Genomic DNA, 17,625 nt, shown 5'->3' on the forward strand with positions numbered 1-17,625 from the left:
AGGTTCCTCTGCAGCAAACACCAGCTGGGCCGAGTCAGGGGCCTGAGCCTGCCCTGGCTCCAGATGTGGGGATTCCCTCATTGCCTCTAGCTGGGCCATCACTCACAGCTGCTCCACTACCGGTTGGGTCAGGGGAGGCTGAGGCGGCCCCTGGGTCTAGTAACCCACCGATGTCTCCCGAGCTGCAGAGACTGAGGTCTGAGAGAAGGAGAGACCTGAGTACTCACAGGAGGAGTGCTCGCCTTCGGGCGAAACAGGGAGTTGAGTCGTCGGGGGATCAGGACCGGCCGTTACCCCGACAGAGATAAAAGGCCGTCGGACCCCGCCCCAGGTTGCAGGAGCAACATTTATGTTTGCTAGCACCTGCCTGAGACCCTGTACCTGTCCTTGCCTGGTTTCCTGCCTTGGCCCTGTCGGACTGACTCCTCGAGGAACCCTTGGATTCGGGATCGGACCAGGACCGTGTTACTCAGGTTACCCCCGGGCCCAGCACATAAGCAGAGGTTGGGTGACCATCTGTCAGGGATGCTTCAGCTGAAATTCCAGCATTGTGGGGGGTTGCACTCGATGGTCCTTGGGTCCCTTCCAACGCAACGATTTTATTCTACTCCCCCTTGACTTTGTCCATGGCTCTGGGATAGCACGTCCAGTCTGTGTTGGTGATTCATGGGTTCCTCTGTTGGAGGGATCTCTTCCATGATCGGTGCCGTCAGCGACCCTGGGCTACCCTGTTGCATTGGGGCATGAGACACAACTTCCGCTGCACCGGGAGAAGGTCTTGTGGATGACGGATACAGACAGTACCAGTGAGGTGGCAGCTGTCGCTGTCCTGGTGAGTGGATGTTGACCGGACATTCTGGACCGGACACACCAGTAATGGTGCAAGTTGCAAATTTTGGATGAAAGTGCTTTGGCAGCTGATCTCCGTTGTCTCTCCAAGTTGCAAGACCCAAAGCCGGACTGGAAGAGAGAATGGTTAGCCTTCCTACTACACAAATGTAAGCAGAAGGACATGCATCTCTTCCTTGCCCCAACAGATCCCGATCTTCCTGGCAAGAGCTAGTAAGTATCCCTTCCCTCACTTTATCTGTTGTTAATATAGGAACATGGGAAGCTCCCGTATACCAGGTCTAGTTGATACCAGGCTACATGAAAGAGCCAGTGTGGCATAGCGGTTAGAGAGCTTGACTAGGACCTGGGAGACCCGGGTTCAAATCCCCAGCCAGCCCTGAAGCTCAGCTGGTGGGGAACAGTTGCTGCTTCTCAATCTCACCGATCTCAAAGAGTTGTTCTGGTGATTAAATGAGAGCACTTTCCATGAACTCGTGGAAATCCAACGAAGCTGAATGTTGGAAGATTCAGGAAAGATTTAAAAAAACACTTAGAGAAGCATAAATAGGGTGGGGACCAATGTTTGTATCCAGGTGAAGTGATGGACATGAGACAGGTGTTGGTAATGCTGGTGAGCTGGCGGAAGCAAACATCCTCCAAGCAAGCTGCCGGCTAGCTCTGCCGAGGCTCTTTTTATTAGCAGAAATCAACAATTGGAAACAGCAGTGAAACCACCCTGAACTTAACGTATTTCCATCAGATGGTTTAAAAACTATCTTTTTAATCTGTAAAAGTTCTTGCATTCTTAACTATTTTTGTTGCACTATATTAAATATAAAGTGTGTGATTTACAAGGGCTTGGGCTTCTTCATGCTCCCATCTACATCAACGCAGGCGGTGGGGGTGGAACTGCCTTTGGGGAATGTTTATTCATTGATAAGTAGCAGCAGAGCAGCGATCCCGTCCCCTGAGCTTAAGCAAGGCTTTTCCCCAAGCAAGCATGCCAGAATGCCAGTGGGTGGAGACCACAGAAGGGGAGAATGGCTCTTGCGCCCGGGTCCTGCTTGAAGGTTTCCCATGAGGGCATCTAGCTGGCCCCTATGAATCTCCTGTCTGCCTGGATCATCTGAGGCAAGCAAGCTACCGGCTAGTTCTGCAGAGGCTCCTTTTATTAGCAGAAATCAACAATTGGAAACAGTAGCGAAACCACCCTGAACTTAACATATTTCCATCTAAGCACGTTTCCAGTGTTAGCAAATGCATGTGTCAGCAGGTGTTTCCCTCAGATGTTCCCCCCGATACTTGATGATGTCTGTGTCCCCCGTCATGCTCCAGCCAAGTGATATGCTTAACAAACAAATTGTGAGAGGACAAAAGGTCAGGGGGGAAACCCTGTTTTCTAGCCAAGAAGGCAAAAGGTCAGGGAAAGCAGGCATAACGCTCCTTGACATACTGTCGCACGCATAGCTGTCAACTTACAGATTTGAAAATAAGGGACCAGCAGCCTCGGAAATAAGGGATCAGCAGCCAAAATAAGGGATTTTCCAAACACAGGTATGTGCAACATCGGAGCCCCTCCCAGCCAAAGGCAGAAAGCCCAGCCAGCAGCCAAAGGAAGCCTCAAGCGGTGGTTCCCACAGCGCAGCAACCCGGCAAAGGGGATGCAGCAAGGAAAACCACCGTCACCTCTCCGCTGGGAAGCGCTGAGCAAAGGCGAGTCCCCAGGCAACGCGGCCGATTTGATTGGCACAAGGCATGCCAGCTCCACCCCCCAGTCGTTCTTGGGTGAGCAACACAGCTAAGCAACACAGTTGGAGCCTCCCTCCTCCCTGGTCGGCAGGGAGGGAGAGGAGCTGCTTCCTTTGAAACCCGGGAAATTTAAGGGACATCATCAATAAGGGACAGAGCGGGACACGGCGCTGGGATAAGGGAGTTTCCCGCCAAATAAGGGACGGTTGACAGCTATGGTTGCACGTCTGGTGCGAGGTTTGCCTTCGCAAAGCGGAGCATTACCTCTACATCCAGGTATGGTGAGATCAATGTCCTTGCTGCCCACTTAGGACTACCCGAACAAGCATATCCTGACGCAAACCAGTCCCATAACCCAAGCCAGGGTTCCCTGTGAATTACCCATCTCATTGTTGTTGTGGTGTCTTCATGAAAACTAGGTGTTTCTTTCCCCGGAGAATCTCGGAGGAGCTCTGACGATGTCAGTCTGAAGGGGTTTCATTTGCTGCAGCTGAGAAGGCAGGAGGGCTTGGCCATCAAACCACGAGAATTGGTGAGTTTTCAAATGCCCACTGACTTGGGCATAGCCCTTGAGGGGGGACGGAAAGGTTTGTCTGTTTCAACCCCCTCAAATTCTCATTGTTTCTTTCTAAAATTCAGTTCTTCGCATTTTCACAGCAATTGGCGATTTAAAAAATAATAATTTAAAGTCGTCTTCAAAGTTATTCAGCATTTTAGTGTGACTTTCCCCCATAAACACATTTTTGTATACTGTTTTTGACCAAAGTGCACATTTTTGCAAGCAGTTCCCCCTAATATAATGTGTTCTTGCATGTTGTTTTTCACAAACATGGTGTGTGTGTACATGTGTACATCTTGCAAAAGCTCAACATCCAAAAAACCAAAGTGCTGCACGAATGAGCACAAAATAACCACTCTGCAGCAGCACAAATCCAACTCAGTGGTGTAACGTTAGAAAGTGTCAATCACTTCTCCTACCTTCTCACAAGGGCCGACACTGATGCCGAAATCCAGCATCACCTGAGCTCTGCGAGTGCGGCTTTCTCCTGATTGAAGTGCAGAGTGTTTGAGGACCCCAGAGTGTTTGGCAGGAAACCCAAAATGCTTCTTTACAAAGCTATTGCACTACCAACCTTAAAGTAAAGGGTAAAGGGACCCCTGGCCGTTAGGTCTAGTCGTGGACGACTCTGGGGTTGCGGCACTCATCTCGCTTTATTGGCCGAGGGAGCCGGTGTACAGCTTCTGGGTCATGTGGCCAGCAGGACTAAGCCACTTCTGACAAACCAGAGCAGCGCACGGAAATGCCGTTTACCTTCCCGCCAGAGTGGTACCTATTTATCTACTTGCACTTTGACATGCTTTCAAAATGCTAGGTTGGCAGGAGCAGGGACTGAGCAACGGGAGCTCACTCCGTCACGGGGATTCGAGCCGTCGACCTTCTGATCGGCAAGCCCTAGGCTCTGTGGTTTAACCCACAGCACCACTGTATGCCAAACAAGAAACAAGGCAGAGGACCTCCGGGACAATGGAGACCGCTTGTCCTGAGCGGCCCAATAGCTGTGAGGTGGCAGGAAGGGAGCATGGACAAAGCGCCTTATCCAAAAAGCCTGAAAGGAAAAGTTCGGATTCTGAAGGGTCCAGCAGTGTCGAAGGCTTGAAAGGCACTCAGGATGAGTTTCTGTCATCCGCCATTTGTCCGCGGCCGACCTGGATGTCCTCTGATTCTTACCAGTCTTGTGGCTTTTCAGTCTATCTTGGCTCCAGCCACAGTTTGGCCTCTCACGTCCTCCTAGCTCATCCTTTGCTACCGACCAATTGGCTTTTAAAAACTAGCCCTTTTGCGGTGGCCGGACCAGCTTCCCAAACTTAAAAAGGCAGGAATATTAATTCCCATCAACAAACACTCTGGAGAGAGAGGAAGGAAGAATAACTCACGCTGTAGGCATCCGGTGCCGTCCAGTAAATTTTAAAAATGGTAGGGGATGTTTTCCCCGAAGTTGTTTGCATGAAAATGAGTGGAGGCAGAAAGATTTTTATTACTTACAGTAATGAAGAACAGATTCACACTAAGCTCCATGACCTGAGGGTGGGGGGGGCTTTATTTACATCATTTAAGCAGCCTTCTGTCAGCGGTGCAAATTAAGGAGCTGGCCACCCAGGTCCTGACACCACTTGAGGGAAACACTAATGCAAAGGGCAGGTTTCCAATAACGTAAGAGGCTGCTGGATCAGAAGAAGTAGAAGAAGAGTTTGGATTTGATATCCCGCCTTTCACTCCCTTTAAGGAGTCTCAAAGTGGCTCACATTCTCCTTTCCCTTCCTCCCCCACAACAAGCACTCTGTGAGGTGAGTGGGGCTGAGAGACTTCAAATAAGTGTGACTGGCCCAAGGTCACCCAGCAGCTGCATGTGGAGGAGCAGGGAAGCGAACCCGGTTCCCCAGATTACGAGTCCACCGCTCTTAACCACTACACCACACTGGCTCTCAAGGCCAAGGGCCACCTAGTCCAGCCTCCTGTTGTGAGTCGAGGACCCGCCACCCACATAAAAAGGTAAAGGTACCCCTGACCATCAGGTCCAGTCGTGACCGACTCTGGGGTTGCGGCGCTCATCTCGCTCAAGAGGCCAGGAGCTGGCGCTTGTCCGCAGACAGCTTCCGGGTCATGTGGCCAGCATGACTAAGCCACTTCTGGCGAACCAGCGCAGCACACGGAAACGCCGTTTACAGTGGCGTAGCGTGGGTTGTCAGCACCCAGGGCAAGGCACGTAATTTGTGCCCCCTAACCCGTGGGTTTTAGTAGGGGCAGAGAGCTGCGAGTGCGAGCACGCCCCCCAGATGTTGCGGTGCGGCAGGCCCCCCCTGCACCCCCCACACTACGCCACTGGCCGTTTACCTTCCCGCCGGAGTGGTACCTACTTATCTACTTGCACTTTGATGTGCTTTCGAACTGCTAGGTTGGCAGGAGCAGGGACCGAGCAACGCTAGCTCACCACGTCGCGGGGATTTGAACCGCCAACCTTCCGATCAGCAAGTCCTAGGCTCTGTGGTTTAACCCACAGCGCCACCCGCATAGGAGTATACTAAGACACATTATTTTAGGTTAATGGGCAAAATTAGGCCACAACTTTTATTGGTTACAGCATGTGAGTAGTATTGGCTTAGGCATCGGATGAAACAGCAATACATTGGTACCTCAGGATGCAAACGGGATCTGTTCCAGAGCCCCGTTAGCATCCTGAACAGAACGTAAGATGCGACAGCGTGTGCCCGGGTCGCGTTTCGTCGCTTCCGTGCATGCGCGTGACGCCATTTTGACCATCTGCGCGTCTGATGCCCGCATAAGTTTTGTGCAAGCAAATAAGGATGAATAAACAGGTCATCTGGGAAAGCACTGAGTTTTACAGAATCTGAATTCTGCACCACATTTGCCATTCTGACCAGTTCTGAACTGCCTTGAGATGATGGTACAGAGCTGGTAAAAACAGGAAACTAAGCAGGGACCTAAAACACTATGCAACTAAGCAGTTGGTGGAATACCAAGTTCTTAACTCAAGGTACAGTGGTACCTTGAGCTAAGAAATTAATTCGTTCCGGAGGTCTGTTCTTAACCTGAAACTGTTCTTAACCTGTAGCACCACTTTAGCTAATGGGGCCTCCTGCCGCCGCTGCGCAATTTCTGTTCTCATCCTGAAGCAAAGTTCTTAACCCGAGGTACTATTTCTGGGTTAGCGGAGTCTGTAACCTGAAGCGTCTGTAACCCGAGGTGCCACTGTACTTCATGATCTTGGATGACCTTACCCTGTTTATGACTTCAAAATTCCACAGAATTGACCGAGATGGGGCATTGCACTTTTTCTCAGTTGCCGAGTAAACAGAACTGCCAGATGTTCCTCGTTAAAAACAGCTGCATCTTGCTCTACGTCTCTTTTCAGGAGTTCCCCTTCATGTAGATTCCCTCCAGAGCCGAATTCTCCAGAGTGGACAAATCCTATCTGGCAGGTCCTTCCCCTGAGAAAATCTACAGCCGGAATGGGGACGTCCCCCCCGAGAGTCCGATTTTTAAGGTTCGCAAAACAAGACGTTGCCATCTGCATCTCCTCTTCCCCGTCTCTCCCTCATCAGCGAAACAACCCAGCCAGGGCCTTCGTGCTGTTCAGAACTGTATCCCCTGGAGAAATCTCTATTCCTAAGGGCAATTTCTATTCCTGCCTCTGTACGGTTTTCTTTGTTTGTTTCTCCAGATGAAATATGACCCCCCTGGGCTGGGAAAAGGTTGTCATCACTGAGACAGCCATTTCTTGGGTTCCAGCTCTCCATCCCCTCAGCAGATACTGGGAGATTTATGTAGTGTAAGTGATGTATCAAGAGAACAACACACATAAAACAAGGACGGTCGGTCCTTGCCCCAAGAGCTCGCAGTCTAAATTTTGACAGCAGGGGAGACAATAACGAAAGACCAGAAAGTATGCAGGGAGGAAAGAGCTGGTGCAAAACACCACCGAGAAAGGCAGAGTGGAGTAGCGGTTAGTGTGTGGGAAGAAGACGATATCCCTGCACCTTAAGCAACTCTCTTCTTCTCAACCTGAACTACCTTACAGGGTCGTTATGAGGATAGGATTTGAGCTCCTCATCTCATCTTACCTGCATGGATCATGATCGTTTTCAAATTGATAAATGTCTTTTTTTTCCTTTGTCATGTTCCAATAATAATAATAATAATAACTTTTATTTGTATCCTTCCCTCCCCAGCTGAAACCAGGCTCAGGGCGGCTAACATCAAATATATAACATTAATATAAAATCAAACAATAAATTGTCTCCTAAAAACAAGTCAGGATCAAATTAAAATCTAATTAAGTGGCTTTCAATACAAAATTGATAAGGATAAATTCTGGAGTGAGAGGCTACTCAACAGCCCAGCTCGTCGGGGTGCAAGTCCCTCGTGGGTCCATGAGGACAGTAAAAGAAGAAAGTTCCAGTCAAGTAATTTGGAGCAAAACAGCGGTCAGTAGACCACGATCTTTATTGTTGCACAACAGCTTCCCACAGGAGTTTTAAATTGCCCGCCCTGGAGTCCAAGACCACCCCCAGAAACATCATACATACATCACAGAAGGGGTGTGGCCCAAGACCACCCTCTTAATGCATCAGAGAAGGGGCGGAAATCTGGATGTCTTGATTCTTCCTGTCTGCCAGGTTACCTGACTGGATTACCTGGGCATCCTGGCCACTCTTTTGTTATGCTAACCACTCCATTCCTGAATCCAGGTCCCAGGTCCCAGGCTCACACCTTGTTCATGTCTTAAATGTGCCCTTAAGACAGGATTTATGAAAGAGACAATGGGGAGATTTCCCATTTCCTTCCACCGAAACATTTGGGGTCATTTTGGGAATCAAAAATGGTTTCAGTACTTTTTTGTGGGTTTCAGACATGTGGTTTACATATTGTATGTGTTTGCTTGGTATGTTTATGAACATCTAATATATATATATGACTTTAAAATTCTTATAACAATTGTGGTAAGAATTTTAAGGTCTTAGATGTATAATAAATGTTCATAAATGTACCAACCAAGCACGTACATAGATCAGCACAGGAAGACCGACCTGAAACCATTTTTGATTCCCAAACTGACCAAATGTTTTCTCTGCAAGGTCAAAGGAAAATGGAAAAGCCTCCCCATTGTCTTTTCCTTCACAAATCCTGTCTTAAGGGTGTGTCTGTCTGTGTTTGAATAGGGTGAGCCTGTGACCTGGCTCAGGAACTAAGTGTTTATCATTACAAAAGACTGGCCAGGCTCCCCAGGGTATCCAGTCAAGTAAGCATTAACAGGTAACCTACCAGACAAGAGATAAAACGGCGACAGGAGATAAACAACGCACTCAGATTTCTGCTGTAGACCACCCTTTCTGTGATGTAGGTATGATGTGTCTGGGGGGTGGTCTTGGACTCCAGGGAGGGAATTCAAAATGTCTATATAAGGCCTTGTGTGCCATTGTTCTGGGTTCCTCCTCCCTCCTGTGTATGGTGAGCGAGGAACCCTGTTGCAACAGATCAATAAAACAGATCAAGCTTACTAGCTGCTTTGTTTCTCAATATTCTCTGGTTGGCCTCTGTTATTTTCTCCTACCAATAGCTATGTAAGGACTCTATATGGGCTCTTGGATACCCCATAAGGGGGAAAAGGGCAGATTTTTGTTTACAACACAATCACCTGAGAAGTAAAGATACAGTGGTGCCCCGCAAGACGAATGCCTCGCAAGACGGAAAACTCGCTAGACGAAAGGGTTTTCCATTTTATGAGCTGCTTCGCAAGACGAATTTCCCTAGGGGCTTGCTTCGCAAGATGAAAACGTCTTGCAAGTTTGTTTCCTTTTTCTTAACACCGTTAATACAGTTGCGACTTGACTTGGAGGAGCAACTCATAGAACACAGTGTACATAGTAGCCTTTTTTGAGGTTTTTAAAGACTTTGGTGATTTTTGAAGCTTTTCCAAAACTTCTTTTGCAGCCATTTGGTAAGTTAAGCTTTTAAAACGTTTTTGGGGGTTTTTGGATTTTGGGTTGGGGTGTTTGGAATTCAAGGACTTGGTGTTGGGGAGGGGTTTGCAAGAATCTGGAAGCTTGTGTTTTTTCCCCTGCATTTTTATGATTTTCTGTGACCATTGGGGCACTCTGCTGTTGTTTTTTTTTAAATCTGGATTTGAATTTCTGTGTGCTGGGTGGCTGGGGGAACAGTTGGGGAGGGGTTTGCAAGAATCTGGAAGCTTGTGGTTTTTTTCTGCATTTTTATGATTTTCTGTGACCATTGGGACACTCTGCTGTTTTTTAAAAAAAATTCTGGGTTTGAATTTTGAAATGCTCTTTACAGTATGTGTGACTTTAAAGAGCACTTAATAAACTCTTGTTGTACCAAATTTGGCTTTGTTTGGACTTTTTTTGACCATAGGAACGCATTAATTGATTTTCAATGCATTCCTATGGGATTTCGTGCTTTGCAAGACGAAAAATTCGCTAGACGAAAAAATTCGCAGAACGAATTAATTTCGTCTTGCGAGGCACCACTGTAGTCATTTATTTCAGGGGTGGGGGAATGTGTGGGTCTCAGGGACTTGTTGAGAAGTGTGCATGCGGAGAAGCAGGGGCTGGAGTCTGACTTGGGAGAGGGGCGTAGTGGTTTGTGGGCACTTGTACCAGCCAGGAGGCAAGATTCAGAGGCTGGGGAAGCTTCAGAGCTGGAGGGTGGAGCACAGTATGGGTCAGAAGAAAAGGAAGAAGAGGCAGGTCAGGGAAGTGAAGGGCTGGGCACTTCTGAGGAGATTTCACCCCTCCCATATCCAAGAATCTCCTGAGATCTCTGCTGATTCTCCAGAGAGGAGGAGCAGTGTTCTGCTCTCTACTTATTCTACTCCAGCACCAAGTCAGTCAGTCAAGGCAGTCAGTGTGTTGGAGAGAGAGAGACTGAGTGTTAGAGATCGTGTGTATAGATTGTTATGGCTAAAATCTGGGTGGGGGGCTACACTGCCACCCAGCTTGTCGGACTAAGTGTCTGCGGGTCCCTGCGGAAGAAAATGAGCTCAGCCGGACAGGAGCAAAATGCGGAGATCCAAGGTTTATTGCGCAACAGGTTCAAGACGAGATTGAACAGCGAGAAAGGGGTGACATGAACTTTTGAAACTCCCTCCATGTCCCAGAATACAGTGCAAAATACATCCCAGTTACATCATGAATACATTAAGGAAAGGTTGGGTTACACCGGATTAACATAAGGAGGAGGGAGGGGGGAATATGCAGAGCTGGAGATATGCGCCGATACGCGCTTCCTGAGTGTATGCATAGTCTGTCACCTGGCATTGCCCAGAGGAAAGGTTTGGCAGAGTGATTTGACAGGATTAGGGTCTTGACACCTTACTTGAGGAATTAGGGAGGACAGGGGAGGGGTGATGGAATCCTAGAGAAATTGAGCAAATATATTGTAGTGAAGAAGACATGCCCCCCCCTTCCGTAACAAGATAAGGTTGCTGCTAAGAGCAGCTGCAGACACTCAGCGCAGTGCAGCATTCTTTATGCTTAGACCTCATTAAGCTCTGTATATAGTTTGTATGATAGTTGCAGACAGAATAAAGAAGATATTCTACAGAGCTGCTCTCCAAGTCGTGTTTATACTCTGCTATACTCTGCTGTGCGACGACTGTCTTCTTGTGAAAGTGAATCCGGTGCTCACAACTCTAAGCTGTGAGTCCACAGCACTTTGACCAGTTCCTGTCCAGAAAGTGGTCTCTGGAAGTGCTACCCAGCTCGCCTAGCCCAGTCGGAGCTGAAGTGGATGAGTCCAGTTGGTGGTACTGGCTCAAGGGCGATGCTGACAACTTCCCCACCCTCTCCTGCACCATTCTCCCTGAACCAGGAGAGGACTGAAAAGGGAGGAGCAGAGGATGTTTGCGCACAGGCGCAGTCTCCAGCTGTGTGCATGCAGCTCTTCAAGGGAAGGTACATAAAGTGGGGGGGGGAAGGGCCCCCCCCTGTTGCTCCAACTGCTTCATACAATGCAGACCTGGAAATAGCTGCCTAGGTAACCAGAGCTGTAGAAGAGACTGTAATTGTTATGCTTGACAATAAATACAGTGGTACCATGGTTAACGAACTGAATCCGTTCCAAAAGTCTGTTCTTAAACCAAGGTGTGCTTTCCCATATAACCTTACAGGTGTATAATACCATTTTTGCACCAACTTCAAGAGGAGGAGGAGGATTGGTTTGAGAAAATATTGAATTATTTGGGCAGGTTTGAACAATTTAGGGTAAGTAAAATGTTAAAAGTTAAATAAACCATATGGAGGGAGGAGTGTTAAGGCAGTGTTTCCAAACCTTTGGTCTCCAGCTGTTTTTAGACTACAATTCCCATCATGCCTGACCATTGGTCTTACTAACTAGGGATTATGGGAGTTGTAGTAAAAAAAAAAGCTGAAGACCAAAGGCTGGGAAACACTGTGTTAAGGTATATAGAATTGTACATGTGGTTGATTTGAATATGTTATTATTGATTATGTATACCCAATGTATCAGCCGCCAGGGGGTTTTCACTGTTTGTTTTCACTGTGTTTTGGTTGTTGGTAAAAATAATAATAATAATAATTTTAAAAAATAACCTTTAAAAAATAACAAACAGAATAAACTCGGTATTACAAAAGAAAAATAATTGAATGGAAAATAGTCAGATGAATGAAACGGATGGTTCCTGCGGCCTGATCCCACCAGGCGCGTCATTTACTCACGAGTAAGCCCAACTGAATTCAGCGGGGCGCCCCCTGGGGCAATGAGTGGGCCGAGGAGCCTTGGCAGGCCCGTAATCCCGCGCGCAGCTACTGGGGAGTAAGCCCCATTCAACGCCATAGGGCTTACTTCCGAGTAGACCGGCCCGGGCTGCCCCTTTGGGGATCCCCTGCGCTCTCCCCTCCTGCTCCTCTCAACCACCTTTGACCCACATCCCAGCGCTGCCATTGGCCTTCCCCAACTCCTACGTCACACACCCCGCCGGCCAATCCCCTCCTTGTTGCGCCCCAGACCAGGGAAGAAAGCGACGAGCCGTAATTGGCCGAGCGCGATCACGTGACGGGGACGCCATTTCCCCCCTCTCCTCCCCCGCGTCGCCGCCATCCGCGTAACACGTCACTGTTCCCTTCCCTCCGCCGGCACGTGACCCGGGCGGCCCAATCCCAATTTCCTCCACGGCGCGTCTTCTCGCGAGATTTCCTCTCTCCACACCCACACGCGCCTTGTACGCGTGCGCGCGCAGACGCTCGACGCGGTTCTGTTTTTGTTTTTCCGGTTCTCTTCCGCCGCCCGCGCCGGTTTTTCTCCCCCGGACGGAGAGGCCCTGAGGCGGCGGCGGCAGGAGCGGCGGGAAGCGGGAGGCCTCCGGAGAAGCGCGGTGAGGGAGGAGACGAGGAGGGAGGGGACCAGGCCCGCCTGCCGCTCGCCCCCCTCAGGGCTCGGCAAGGCCCGGCTCTAAGGTGGGGCGGAGGAGGCCTCGCTCGCTCGCCCGCCCTGAGGGAGGAGGCCTGGCTTCCTCGCGGGTCGCGGCCCCGAAGCGCGTTCGCGGGGGGGGGGGAGAGAGTGTGTGTGTCCCCTGGTGGTTTCCCTCATGCGGAATCGCAGAATGGTGGGAGGGGGCACCCCCAGAGGTCATCCAGCCCAACCCCGCGCCGCGCCATGTTGTGTTTCTGCTTGTGGGTTGGTTTGTTTTTTTAAAAAAAGGTTGTGAACCCCCCTGAGATTGTCGGGCGGATTGGGGCGTGCAAATTTTACCCAGTGGCGTAGCGTGGGGGGGGTGCAGGGGGGGGCCCCGGCCGCACCGGGCGCAACATCTGGGGTTAGGGTTAGGGGTGCAAATCTATGGGTTAGGGGGTGCAAATTACTTGCCTTGCCCCGGGTGCTGACAACCCACGCTACACCACTGTTGCTTTCTGCACATAGGTAGTAAGAAACCTGCTAGATCTTGCCAATGGCCCATCTAGTCTAGCACCCTCTTTTCCCATATTTTTCGCTCTATAAGAGGCACCAGACCATAAGACGCAACTAGGCGGAAAACAAGAAAAAAAAATATTCTGAATCTCAGAAGCCAGAACAGCAAGAGGGATCGCTGCGCAGCGAAAGCAGCAATCCCTCTTGCTGTTCTGGCTTCTGGGATAGCTGCGCAGCCTGCATTCGCTCCATAAGACGCACACACATTTCCCCTTACTTCTTAGGAGGGGAAAAGTGAGTCTTATAGAGCAAAAAATACGGTACTTGCCTTGCCCCGGGTGCTGACAACCCACGCTACGCCACTGATTTTACCGGTAGTACTAGTAGGAGTAATAATAATAATAATGGGGTCGTACCTGGAAGAGGAAGGGTCCCTTTCTTGTGGCTCTCGGTGGCTTTCTTTTTTTGTTTATTCCGCCGTTGTTGTTATACAGTGGGACCTCGGGTTACATATGCTTCAGGTTACAGAATCCGCTAACACAGAAATAGTGCTTCAGGTTAAGAACTTTGCTTCAGGATGAGAACAGAAATCGTGCTCCAGCGGCACGGCGTCGGCAGGAGGCCCCATTAGCTAAAGTGGTGCTTCAGGTTAAGAACAGTTTCAGGTTAAGAACAGACCTCCAGAACGAATTAAGTTCTTAACCCGAGGTACCACTGTAGTAGCAGTAATAGTAATAATAATAATATGGGATCGTACCTGGAAGAGGAAGTGTCCCTTTCTTGTGGGTCTCGGTGGCTTTCTTGTTTTGTTTATTCCACCGTTGTTGTTGTTATATTGGTGTTAGAAACTGATATAGGAGAGCTAGGAGCTAAATGCCACCTTAAACCGAGGTTATGGGTACAACAGCGGCATGTCTAGACGCTCTTTTATTAATAGCAAGAATTCAAAGCTGAAAATGAATAAACCCTGTTGTTGTTGTTTAGTCGTTTAGTCATGTCTGACTCTTGGTGACCCCCTGGACCAGAGCACGCCAGGCACTCCTGTCTTCCACTGCCTCCCGCAGTTTGGTCAAACTCATGTTTGTAGCTTCAAGAACACTGTCCCACCATCTTGTCCTCTGTCGTCCCCTTCTCCTTGTGCCCTCCATCTTTCCCAACATCATGGTCTTTTCCAGGGAGTTTTCTCTTCTCATGAGGTGGCCAAAGTCTTGGAGCCTCAGCTTCAGGATCTTTCCTTCCAGTGAGCACTCAGGGCTGATTTCCTTAAGGATGGATACGTCTGATCTTCTTGCAGTCCATGGGACTCTCAAGAGTCTCCTCCAGCACCAGAATTCAAAAGCATCCATTCTTCGGCGATCAGCCTTCTTGATGGTCCAGCTCTCACTTCCATACATCACTAATGGGATAAACCATCAGTAGTAGTATGTAGCAGTAGCAGTAATAATAATAATAATAATAATGGGTTCGTACATGAAAGGGGAAGGGTCCCTTTCTTATGGCTCTTGGTGGCTTTCTTGTTTTCTTTTGTTGCCTTTATTCCACCGTTGTTGTTGTTATATCAGTGTTAAGAACTGAGATAGGAAAGCTACGAGCTGAATGGCACCTAAATGGGTGTAACAACAGAATGTCTAGGTGCACTTTTTTATAACAAGAATTCAAAGCTGAAAATGGATGTACTGCAGCTAAAATATTTTCATTTTTCACATGGTGTAGTCCTTCACCCGCCCCCAATATCCTTAAGAAGAGGGTCTCTTCTCCAGTGTTGTAGCTAGAAGTGGGCAGGCAGAAAAAAAAGTTCTCCTTTCCTTCCACTTCCTTCTTCGTTTTAATCAGAAATCTTTAGGGTCAGTACTGTGCCCAGAGCTCAGAAATTGCATTAATGAAATTCCCTGTTTCAAAATGTTCCTGGAACAGTTGGAGTTTCCAACACTGAATTTTTTTTAAAAGTAATATTTATTAAGGTTTTAAGGGTTACAAAAAGCAAAAGTAAAAACACCATATTAAACAAAAACATCACAATAAGTAAAAAAAAGAAAGAAAAAGGAGAAAAACAGAAAAAATACAAACAATTAAAAAATAGAGCAAATCTTCCCATAACTTATCTTTCATTTGCTTGTTTCCTTGACCTCCTCACACCTCCCTTTTATGTATTCTAGTTCGGTTAGTTATTTCAGCAAATCCTTTCCATCTTTTCCAATTTTTGTCCTGTAATTTATCTTAATATAACTTAACTTTCCCTCCTTTCATCAATTAACAGTCTGTTTTTTCCTAAACCTTTATAACATTTCTGCTAAAACCACATAGCTTAATTCCAACATCCTTCTAACATTCATTAATTTTACAATTCCTTCCAGTAGCACCTTAAAGACCAACTAAGTCAGTTCTTGGTATGAGCTTTCGTGTGCATGCACACTTCTTCAGATACCTGCATGCACACGAAAGCTCATACCAAGAACTGACTTAGTTGGTCTTTAAGGTGCTACTGGAAGGATTTTTTTTTGTTTTGACTATGGCAGACCAACACGGCTACCTATCTGTAACTAATTTTACAATGTTTCTGTAGATAGTCTGTAGATTTCTTCCAATCTTCTTCTACCGACTCTTCTCCCTGGTCTCGGATTCTGCCAGTCATTTCCGCCAGTTCCATGTAGTCCATCACCTTCATCTGCCATTCTTCCCGGGTGGGTAGATCTTGTATCTTCCATCCAACACTGAATTTTATGTCATAGAATTACAGAGTCGGAAGGGACCACGGGGATCATCAAGTCCAACCCCAATGCAATGCAGGAATCCTTAGCCCAACACGGGGCTCAAACCCACAACCATGAGATGGACAGTCTCATGCTGTACTGATTGAGCTGTGTCAATGTCATATATTTATGCCTTTTCCCCTGACAAGGACTCAAGAAGGTGTGCAGGTTAAAAAAAAGGGAGAAAAACAGAACAGCCAATGCATAAGGGGGGAATCATTAAAAGAATTAAGCATTGGTTTCGATTTATATCCCATATTATCCTGCTTAAGGGGCTCAATGTGGTGTCTAGAACATGGGTAGGCAGACTTAGGCCCGGGGGCTGGATCCGGCCCAGTTGCCTTCTCAATCCGGCTCACGGACGGTCCGGGAATCAGCGTGTTTTTACATGAGTAGAATGTGTACATTTATTTAAAATGCACCTCTGGGTTATTTGTGGGGCACAGGAATTCGTTCATTCCCCCCCCCCAAAAAAAAATATAGTCCGGCCCCCCACAAGGTCTGAGGGACAGAGGACCGGCCCCCTGCTGAAAAAGTTTGCTGACCCCTGGTCTAGAATCAGGACCTGGGAGAGACCCTGGTTCAAGTCGTGCTGCCGCCACCACCCTGGACCCACGTATCACTAGGTGTGTGTCTCCCAGCCCAGCCTGCCCTACAAAGTTGTGGGGATTAAGTGAGGACCAGGACACAGACCAGGGTTTAAATCCTCCCCACTCAGCCACAGGGAAGCTCAGTGGGTGTGACCTGGGGAGGGCAGTTACTACCTCAAGCAGCTCAGAGTGGTTGTTTTGAAGATTAAATGAGAGGGAGGGAGAAAACTGCGCACTGCCTTGAGCTCCTTGGAGAATAAAAGGGGGGATAGTAAAGGTAAAGGGACCTCTGACCATTAGGTCCAGTCATGGCCGACTCTGGGGTTGCAGCGCTCATCTCGCTTTACTGGCTGAGGGAGCCGGCGTACAGCTTCTGGGTCATGTGGCCAGCATGACTAAGCCGCTTCTGGCAAACCAGAGCAGTGCACGGAAACACCGCTTACCTTCCCGCCGGAGTGGTACTTATTTATCTACTTGCACTTTGACATGCTTTCAAACTGCTAGGTTGGTAGGAGCAGGGACTGAAGAACGGGAGCTCACCCCGTCGATTCGAACCACTGACCTTCTGATCGGCAAGTCCTAGGCTCTGTGGTTTAACCCACAGCGCCACCCAGGTCCCAAACGTGGGATATCAACGCAATAAATATATACAATATACAGTTCTCAGGCAAACCCGCCCCCCATTCCCTAAAGCACATATTCACCATAAAGACACCCCAGTTTTGAAGAAGCTGAAGAATACTGGCTTGTTCTTAAGCAGTGTTCAAATTTGGTCAGGTGCATTTTGCACCTGGCTATCGGCCACTTGTGACCAGGTGAAGATGTCCGGGCGTCTGGATGGTGCCTGACATCTCCACCATCTGGAGATACATGCTTGGGGATCATTGGATCTTTCCTCTTTTCACCCACTTCATACCACATCCTGTAGAATCCTATCAGTTATCTGTGCAGTCAGAATGAATTATGCAGCCTGAGCAGGAGCAGTGAGCAACGTTAGAGTGAATTGTTATAGCTTGTCTTCACTTACCCCACCCCACTGCCCTGCTCACAGTTGTGAAGAATATCCCTATGTTATGAATGGTCTGAGTCACCATTAAGAAAAAGAGATAGGAATAAACCAGTATATATGTGGACAGTCCCAGACTTTTCTTCTTTAAGTTCTTAAGCTAGCTCAAAGTTGTCATCTCAACTTGTTGTTGTGTAGTCGTTTAATTGTGTCGGACTCTTCGTGACCCCCTGGACC

The 17,625-nt window shown here is 48.2% G+C and overlaps 1 protein-coding gene and 1 long non-coding RNA gene across 3 annotated transcripts in view; both read left to right on the forward strand.

The window, feature by feature from the left end:
* Positions 1–101: 101 nt before the first annotated feature.
* Positions 102–7,196, forward strand: LOC309376257. Its single transcript, XR_014171125.1, has 3 exons — positions 102–1,062; positions 3,000–3,112; positions 6,513–7,196. It is a non-coding gene; the product is annotated as an uncharacterized lncRNA (long non-coding RNA).
* Positions 7,197–12,356: 5,160 nt separating this feature from the next.
* Positions 12,357–17,625, forward strand: part of SUPT5H (SPT5 homolog, DSIF elongation factor subunit) — a 42,778-nt gene continuing 37,509 nt past the window's right edge. For both annotated transcript variants that reach the window (XM_081921925.1, XM_081921926.1), the window contains exon 1: positions 12,357–12,509. The gene's annotated coding sequence lies outside the window, so the exon portion shown is untranslated. The remainder of the gene's footprint in view (positions 12,510–17,625) is intronic.

The sequence above is a fragment of the Podarcis melisellensis genome (assembly GCF_964234715.1).
Source record: "Podarcis melisellensis genome assembly, chromosome: 8".
In the NCBI taxonomy this organism is placed as follows: Eukaryota; Metazoa; Chordata; class Lepidosauria; order Squamata; family Lacertidae; genus Podarcis; species Podarcis melisellensis.